The sequence below is a fragment of the Sardina pilchardus genome, chromosome 22 (assembly GCF_963854185.1).
Source record: "Sardina pilchardus chromosome 22, fSarPil1.1, whole genome shotgun sequence".
Lineage (NCBI taxonomy): Eukaryota > Metazoa > Chordata > Actinopteri > Clupeiformes > Clupeidae > Sardina > Sardina pilchardus.
In genome coordinates this window covers 5826835-5835584 of record NC_085015.1, presented here as the reverse complement: position 1 = coordinate 5835584, position 8750 = coordinate 5826835, and the positions used below count along the sequence as shown (strand labels likewise).

Here is an 8750-nt window from a genome sequence, read left to right as displayed (position 1 = left end):
CACACATTTACATGCATACAGTACATACACACACACACACATACTGTATGCACACTGCACAGTCGCATCAACACATATTCATGCTAATTTTACAAACAGCAACTGACGCATATAACCACACAGATATGTACACACACACACACACACACACACACACACACACATGCATTTACTAGCATTGACGTGCACATACTGTATGCACACACACACACACACACACACACACACACACACACACACACACATTTACGTGCACATATGCACACACACACACACACACACACACACACACACTGAGATGCGGCAGTGCCATGAGGCTGCTGGGTAGAGCCGCGGCTGCTCTCCCACGCGCTGTCGGAGGCGGCGTGTTATCTGAGCGCCGCCGAACTCACAAGAAAGGAGGAGAAATGTCAGGAGCGGCATTATGGGATGTGCCGCCGCAGCGTCGAGATAGCAACCAAACAAACGGAGGAGAGCGCTGTGATCTGTACAGCTTTGGCAGCCTCTTTCTCCTCCTCTCTTCCTCCCTCATGTGTGCTCTCTCGCTCTCTCGTTCTCTCTCTTTCTCTTCCTCTTTTCCTCCCTCTCTCATGCTCTTTCTTTTCTTTCTTCTTTCTCTTCTTCTCTCTGGCTCTTGCTCTCTCCCTCTCCTCCCTCTCCCTTTCTCTTTCTCCTCCTCTCTTCCTCCCTCTCTCATGCTCTCTCTCTCTCTCACTCTCCCTTTCTCTTTCTCTCGCTCCTTCCTCCTCTCTCCCTCCCTCTCTCCTTGGATTTCCCTCTTTTTCTCTCGTTCTTGCTCTTTGTTTTCTTTTTTTGACGGGTCTTTCTTTTTCTCTCCTCTCTCTCCCCTCGTTCCTCAGATTCGTGTGTGTGTGTGTGAAAAGAGGCTTTGATCATGGCGGTGCAGGCTGGGCTGTTTGAGCATGACAGCTGGGATGCCAAGAACGGAGTGGCGCAGAGGAGACACACACACACACACACACACACACGTGCCTACATACATCCACTTTCACTCTTTCTCACATACAGATGTACACACACACACACACACACATTCACAAATTCTCTCACACATTCACAGTGGCAGTCTGCTCTCTCAGCACACATCACTCACCTGCATCAGCTTCTGTTAGTTAAGTGTAGCAAAGACAGACACATGCACATCTACCCCTCTCTCTCTCTCTCACACACACACACACACACACACACACACACACACACACACACACCATGAATGCAAGGCAAAGGACTGAACTCAATGTCTTGTGAATTCCTGCCTGGACCTGCATGTTATTCTCCACACACACACACACACACACACACACACACACACACACACACACACACACACACACACACACACACACACACACACACACACACACACACACACACACACACACACACACACACACACACACACCTGGTCTCCTCTCCCCACTTTTAAATCTCCTTTCTTCGGTCGCCCTTCATTAACTCCCTTACTTCAACATGTAGTCTGTCTTTGTGTGTGTGTGTGTGTGTGTGTGTGTGTGTGTGTGTGTGTGTGTGTGTGTGATTGTATCCTACTGAAGCACCCCTTAAAGCCTCTCTGCAGGTGATCATGATTGGGCGTGGTTGTTTCAGGTGGCCTAAGTAGAGATTTGGGTTCAGATACTGTAGCTCAGGGTTTGGATTGGAAGCTAGAAGTCGGAAGTACTCAATCACCCCCTCTATCTGTATGGGTCTTTTTTTCTCCCTATACCTCCTCTCGTATCTCTCTGTGTCAGTCCATTATCTCACTCTTTTTTCTCCCTATACCTCCTCTCGTATCTCTCTGTGTCAGTCCATTCTCTCACTCTTTTTTTCTCCCTATACCTCCTCTCGTATCTCACTGTATCAGTCCATTCTCTCACTCTTTCTCTCTGGCTTTATAAGGCCATGCCAACGGGTCATCTCCCTTTCTTCTCTTCCTTCCTTTCATCTCTATCATCTCTCTCTCTCTCTCATCCCTCTCTCCCTGCTGTTGTGTTGTGTTGTGTGGTGTTGTGGTGCCAGGCCTGCTCTTGGGCAGGGTGGTGGTGAGTCATTGTGGAATGGGCTCGTGCTCCCTCCCCGCCACCTGTGATGGGAGGAGGATTAGTTGCACTTAAAACAGCACCTCCCTCTTCCTGCTAACACACGCCCCACTGCCCTCTCTCTCTCTCTCTCCCTCTCCCTATCTCTCTCTCTCTCTCTCTCTCTCTCTTTCACACTCTCTCTCTCTCTCTTTCTCTGCGGGAGCCTCACTGATCTGCAGTGAGCACTCAGGCCAAACGCACAGGCAGCAACAGTAGCAACGGCAGCAGAAATAGAGGCACTAACAAGAGGAGAGAGAGAGAGAGAGAGAGGGAGGGAAGGAAGAGAGAACGGAGTGGGTGAGTAAGAGAAAAGGGAGGGAGAGAGGGAGGGAGGGTGTCTGCTTGGGGTCTGACTAGCTTCCTGGTGCATGCAGCTGTCCTGTTTCCCTGCTTTGGAACAAGCCAACACTTGTGTAACTAGCTGAGAAAAAGAGAGAGAAAGAGAGAGTGAGTGAGTGAGTGAGGGAGAGAGATAGTAAGAGAGTGAGAGATAGTGAGAGAGAGATAGAGCGAGTGAAAGAGAGAGAGAGAGAGAGAGCGAGAGAGTGAGATAGACGTGTGTAAGGGAAAGGGCAAGAAGAGGTTGTGGACATCTGTGTGAGAAAGTGAGAGAGAAGAAAATGTAGAGAGAAAGAGAGAGAAAGAAGGTTCTTTAGGGTGTCTGTGAGCCAGAGAGAGAGAGAGAGAGAGAGAGAGATGAAGTGAGTGGGTGTGTGAAAGGAAGAGGGAGAGCGACGGAAGAAGGGAGAGAGAGAGAGAGAGGGAGAGAGAGAGAGTTGATGACCCACTTCCAGACGGGCTGGAACACTCCAGTTCCACTGTGCTTGACGCTCGTCGTAACGTAACGTTCGCCTGCTCATCCCGTCGCTCGCTCCACACGGATGATGACAAAGACTGAATAATCAACATCGTCCGCCCTTCACGGGAGACCAGGGACTCGGAAACAGAGAGAGAGACAGAAATAGAGAGAATAGAGAGAGAGAAAGGGAGAGAGGGAGAGAGGAGTCAGCTGCCTTCTCCTCCTTTTTTCCCTCTTATCCTCTTCGCCACAGTCTCTTGTTAGCTCTGCGGTAGCCTTTCCTATTTTTTTCCTCTCTTCCGTCGTGCTCTCTCCTTCCTCCTCCTCCTCTTATCCTCCCCTCCCCTCCCCTCCTCTCTCCTCCTCCTCCCCGTTTCTCTGTCTCCCTCGTTCTCTCTGTCGTGTCGTCGGGCACTTCAGAGCCGTCTGACTTGCGGCCAGAGGTCGGCCGAGGAGGCTTCCTCTCCAACGCCCGGCTCTCTCTTTAAGAAAAAAAAAAACAACCGCATTGCTCTCCCCCGCTTTCTTTCTCTCTCTTTTTTTGTATCTCTGTTCCTCCCTTGTGTCCTCCTTCTCTTTCTTTCTCTCTCTCTCTTCCTCTCTTCTGTTTCTTTTCTCTTTTTTTTTCCGCTCCTGAGCAGACCGTGTACGTGCACCAGAAAAAAAGCGTCAGGGAAGGGCGGTTTGGACTGGCAGAGACGAAACAGCTTTTGGGTTTTAGGGGAGGTTTTGTGTGAGTGTGTGTGTGTGTGTGCGTGTTTCGGGAGGCTCGTCCTGTTCCCCCGTCTCCTGTTCAAGACTACTGCTGCTGTGGCAACGAGTGAGAGGTAAACACAGCATGTTCTTTCTCTCTCTCTTTCTCTATCTCTCTCTCTCGCTCTCTGTCTCTTTCTTCTTTCTACCCCCTCTTGCCGTCCTCTTTTGCCAAAATCTCTCTCTCTCTCTCTCTCGTACCCACTGTCAGCTGTTTCCGTGGCAACAATGGAATGAAAGGCCTTTCCTTTGCAGAGTAGCGTTTTTTGGGTTGCTGTAGATATGTATATTTTTTAAAGAAAGTTGTTGTAAAATGGCCGCTCACACTGTGCTGGGAGCTTGCTTGCCTCTGTGTGTGTGCGTGTGTGCGTGTGTGTGTGTGTGTGTGTGTGTGTGTGGTTGGGAGTGAGTCAGCAGTCGGAGGTTGTTTTGGGAGGCCAGGAGTTGTTTGGGTGGAGCAGCTGGACACAGAGACAGAGAGGGAAGAACAGTCTGTGTGTGTGTGTGTGTGTGTGTGTGTGTGTGTGTGTGTGGTATGCAGAGATTTGTTGTTGTTGTTTTGTCTCTGCTAGCACGCCTGACACGACTGGTTCAAGAAATAAAGCGGCTGAGGTGCCATATTCTCACCTCCTATCTGTGTGTGTGTGTGTGCGTGTGTGTATGTGTGTGTGTGCGTGGCCGTGTGTGTGTGTGTGTGCGGGGGCATTCGTCCACGAGACAATGTACTGCTGAGTTTATCACTATCATTACCGTAAATGTCAATGACTTGTGTGTCATTCACACCTCGGTTAGCTAGCAGGCTGTTCATGAGTGTCTTGGCAGCTACACCCTCTTAGCCGCTACAATCTAGCGGTTAGCGTTACGGGGCCTGCCCTGTGCGCTGTATAAAGTCATGTTACTGGGCCTGCCCTGTGCGCTGTATAAAGTCATGTTACTGGGCCTGCCCTGTGTGCTGTATAAAGTCATGTTACTGGGCCTGCCCTGTGCGCTGTATAAAGTCATGTTACTGGGCCTGCCCTGTGCGCTGTATAAAGTCATGTTACTGGGCCTATCCTGTGTGCTGTATAAAGTCATGTTACTGGGCCTGCCCTGTGCACTGTATAAAGTCATGTTACTGGGCCTGCCCTGTGCACTGTATAAAGTCATGTTACTGGGCCTGCCCTGTGCACTGTATAAAGTCATGTTACTGGGCCTGCCCTGTGCACTGTATAAAGTCATGTTACTGGGCCTGCCCTGTGCACTGTATAAAGTCATGTGCTGGGCTCTGAAGCAAGGCTATCACCTGACCCGCTTTGTGTGTTGTGGAGTCCATTCATTCTAATAGTGTTGTTATTTTTACCCTTCTGGGGACCTGACAGAAACACAATTTCAGCTCTCTATATGGCTGTACATAGATAGATACATACATACATACATACATACATGCATACATACATACCAAGGGGTTCAACCTATAGCAAAGTTGACTTTGACTTTGACTTTGACTTCTAGTTTGAGCTTCCTGCAGCAGTTTTTGTCGTCGGTGAACTAGCTAAGCCTTAGCCAGCGCTAGCCAGTTGGGTTTGTCTGGTCTGTAGATGACCTACAGTATTATCAATTTGTTCTGGTTGATGTTTGTCGTATTAATGTTTGGTCTTGTCGGTGCTTGTTGGCGGTATTTCAAGGTTCCTGTTGGTTTGTGTTGAATGATATCGGCTCTGTTTGGTTCCTGTTGGTTCGTGTTGAATGATATCGGTTCTGTTTGGTTCTGGTTTGATACACGATGCATTAGCTCATACAGTTCCTGTCTGTTGTCGTTGGATTTTGATTGGTTCGCAATGTAGGTCATGGTTCTTTATTGGTTTGTGTTTTGATCTTGTGAAACTGCCACCCTGCCGATTGATTCCTAGCTCCGGTGCTACGTTTTTGGGCAATGTGAGTGGTCTCGTCTCTGTGTGTGTGTGTGTGTGTGTGAGGGACATAGAGAGTGTGTGTGTTTCTCGGTGGGTGTGGCGTGGGCGTTGCACCGTCTGTGTTTTGACAGGGATGTTCGTTTATCACGACTGTTTAAGCTGATTAGGTGGTGCAGATCCACCCCCCTCTCCTCTCCCCCTCCTCTTCCTCCTCCTCATCTTCCTCTTCCTCCTCTCCCCCTCCTCCCTCTCCTCTCCCCCTACTCTTCCTCCTCCTCCTCTCCTCCTCCTCCTCCTCTCTACCCTTCATAAGATTGGGGATGGGGAGTGGATGCAGTGTGTTAGGGGTGGTGGTGGTGGTTGGGGGGGTTTTAGTCTGGACACAGGCAGGGGAGGCCGTCTAATCTCCCCTGATCCACTGAGACATGCACTCAGCAACACACACACACACACACACACACACACACACACAGAGAGAGAGAGAGAGTTGGGGCGGCTGCACTATGACCCATTTAGCAAACAGCTCCCTCAATGCAGCACTGTGCAGAGAGAGCTGAGCGGCTGTTTCCAATTATGTGCTGAAAAGAGAGGGATAGAGAGAAAGAGGGGGAGAGGGAGAGAGGAAGGGAGGAAGAACATGAGGGGGAGAGAGAGAGAGAGAGCTCTTTAGTCAAGGCAGTGCTGTTCTGCAGTACGAATAGAAACTGACTGCATGATATTTTATTCAATTTTCATCTTCTTTTTATATTATTTGTCTGCATAGTGACATGACCTTGAGTCAGGACAGGAAGTGTGTGCGTGCGTGCGTGTGTGTGTGCTTCTGTCAGTGTTAACGGTATTTAGTTTGTTATACCAAATGTATAAACAAAATTGGTGGCTGTGTCTTCCTAATTGCCGATTATTCATCTACATCTGTATGTAGAGATGGATATATATTTTGTGTGTGTGTGTGTGTGTCTAGAGAGCACTTTCTGATAAGTGCAGTTCCTCTCACGGAGCTAGAATGTGAAGTGACATGGTGTTCAGGTCGCATCGCTCTCACCGCCCTGCCCACACACACACACACACACACACACACACACACACACACACACACACACACACACACACACACACAGACAGATGCAGATACATGCCAACACCGACTCAGATAAACACACGCAACACAGACACTAACACTAACAGAGACTAACACATACTCAGAGACACTCAGAGACACTCACAGACACACAAGACACAAGAATCACACACACACACACACACACTGTTTTTACCTACACACACTCATCTGCACACAGACAGAGGGCAGGAGATCTAATGAAATGAAGACCCTTCAGTAAGCAAGCAGTTCCCGAGACAACGCCACACTCACACAAGCACCACAGATGGACCTGTTAGATTAACTGTAGTATTGGAGACGATAAACATTATGAGCACAAAAACACACACAAATGAACTCAGCATTGTACAGATGAAAGAAACACACACACACACACACACACACGCACAGACATACGCACACGCCCAGACAAACACACACACCCCACATGCAGCATTCAGGCATTCCAGTCTTGGCCAGCTGAGAGGTCGCTCCTGGAAGACAGTTTATGAGCGAGAGAGGGCCTTGAGCTCAGACCGTAAATCTGGACTGCTGAAGGGAAAGGAGAGATGCAGACACACACACACACACACACACACACACACACACAGAGGCTGGAAATAAATGCAGCGAAGACATCCTGAGAGGAAATTCCAAGCCCCCGCAGACTTGAATCTTTAATGCGGCAGTTATTCATGGAATGCTGTCAGCGTGATTCTTCTGCTCGCAGACTGTGTGTGTGTGTGTGTGTGTGTGTGTGTGTGTGAGCATGTGTGTGTCTGTGTGGGTGTGTGTGCTCTTGCTTTCCCTCCTTAATCTATAACCTGATGAATTGAACCATAAACAAACATGTCCTGTGCTTGCTGTGTCTCCTAGACAGTAATGTGCTCTATTGCTGGTACTGTAGGCAGTGCAGCGGCACTCCGCATGTTGGCAATATCAGATGAGCTGCAATCCAATCCAATCCACTTTATTTATATAGCACAATTTAAGCTGCACACCTAGTGATGTTGGCATCGCACACAGTGAAGTATGTATATCTTAGTTTAGTGAGTTTATTTTGTTTTTAGTTTAGTTAGTTGTTTATCTAGATAAGGACAGTGTACTGTATATTTCTCAGTGCAACATCAGTACAAGTACAACATGTAAATATGCTAGAGTTAGCATCGTAACTAGTTGTCATCAGTTGCCCCAGATACATATCATAAGAAGCATCAACACAAGGAACAAGCATACACCACCCTCATAGTTTGAGAGGCAAGACAAACACTAACAACAACAGATATGACAAAATACAGTATAGCACAATGCATAACGTACATGTAGCTCAACACAGCAAAATGTCTCCTGTCTCAGTATTGCGTGGCGTTGCTCAGTGGAGTATTTTATAATGCACGCCCGTGGTCAGTGCAGTGTCTTGCCCAATGTTGCCTCATACTGCAGTGTGTGTTGCGCACCTGGGCGCAGGTAGTGTGGTGCTGTGAGGAGCTACGCTAACGTGGAGTAGCCTGAAGGTTGTCGGTTCAATTCCCGGAAAACGTATCAGAATCTCGGAAGTAATCACGTATGGTAGTACTGTACGTGTACTTAAGACTACTGCAGATGACTGCATGAAGTCGAATCCCCCTATTACCAGGGTGTGCTGACACGGATGGATTTCCAAACCATTCAGCTATGAGTGTGTATGGAAGAGATGGTGGGGGCATTGACTGACAGAATAGCTCTATCTTATTAATGTGTGTATGTCTGTGTGTGCGCGTGTGTGTGTGTTTGTGTCAGGGGGTGGATGAGAGGGAGAGGGAGAGAGTGTGTGTATCTAGGCTGTATTATTAGCTATGCATGTGGGTACACATGTAGATGACATGTTCCAAATGTGTGCCAGTATAGTGTTTACATTGCTAATGTAGATTTATGCCTCCTCACAGTGTTTGTTCTCTAGTCTCGTGTGTGTGTGTGTGTGTGTGTGTGTGTGTGAACCTCTCAGTTATCTATCTCATCCTCTGTGACCTTCATCAGATAGCAGCCAGTCTATTACCCTTAGTATGCGCACACACACACACACACACACACACAAAGCTGGGGGTGGTAGGGAAGCCTCATAAGGGTGA

General features: G+C 48.3%; 1 protein-coding gene across 3 annotated transcripts in view; it reads left to right on the top strand.

Moving 5' to 3' along the window:
* The first annotated feature begins 3566 nt into the window (after positions 1-3566).
* The window catches only part of jmjd1cb (jumonji domain containing 1Cb), a 72242-nt gene continuing 67058 nt past the window's right edge, over positions 3567-8750 (top strand). For all 3 annotated transcript variants that reach the window (XM_062527023.1, XM_062527022.1, XM_062527024.1), the window contains exon 1: positions 3567-3725. The gene's annotated coding sequence lies outside the window, so the exon portion shown is untranslated. The remainder of the gene's footprint in view (positions 3726-8750) is intronic.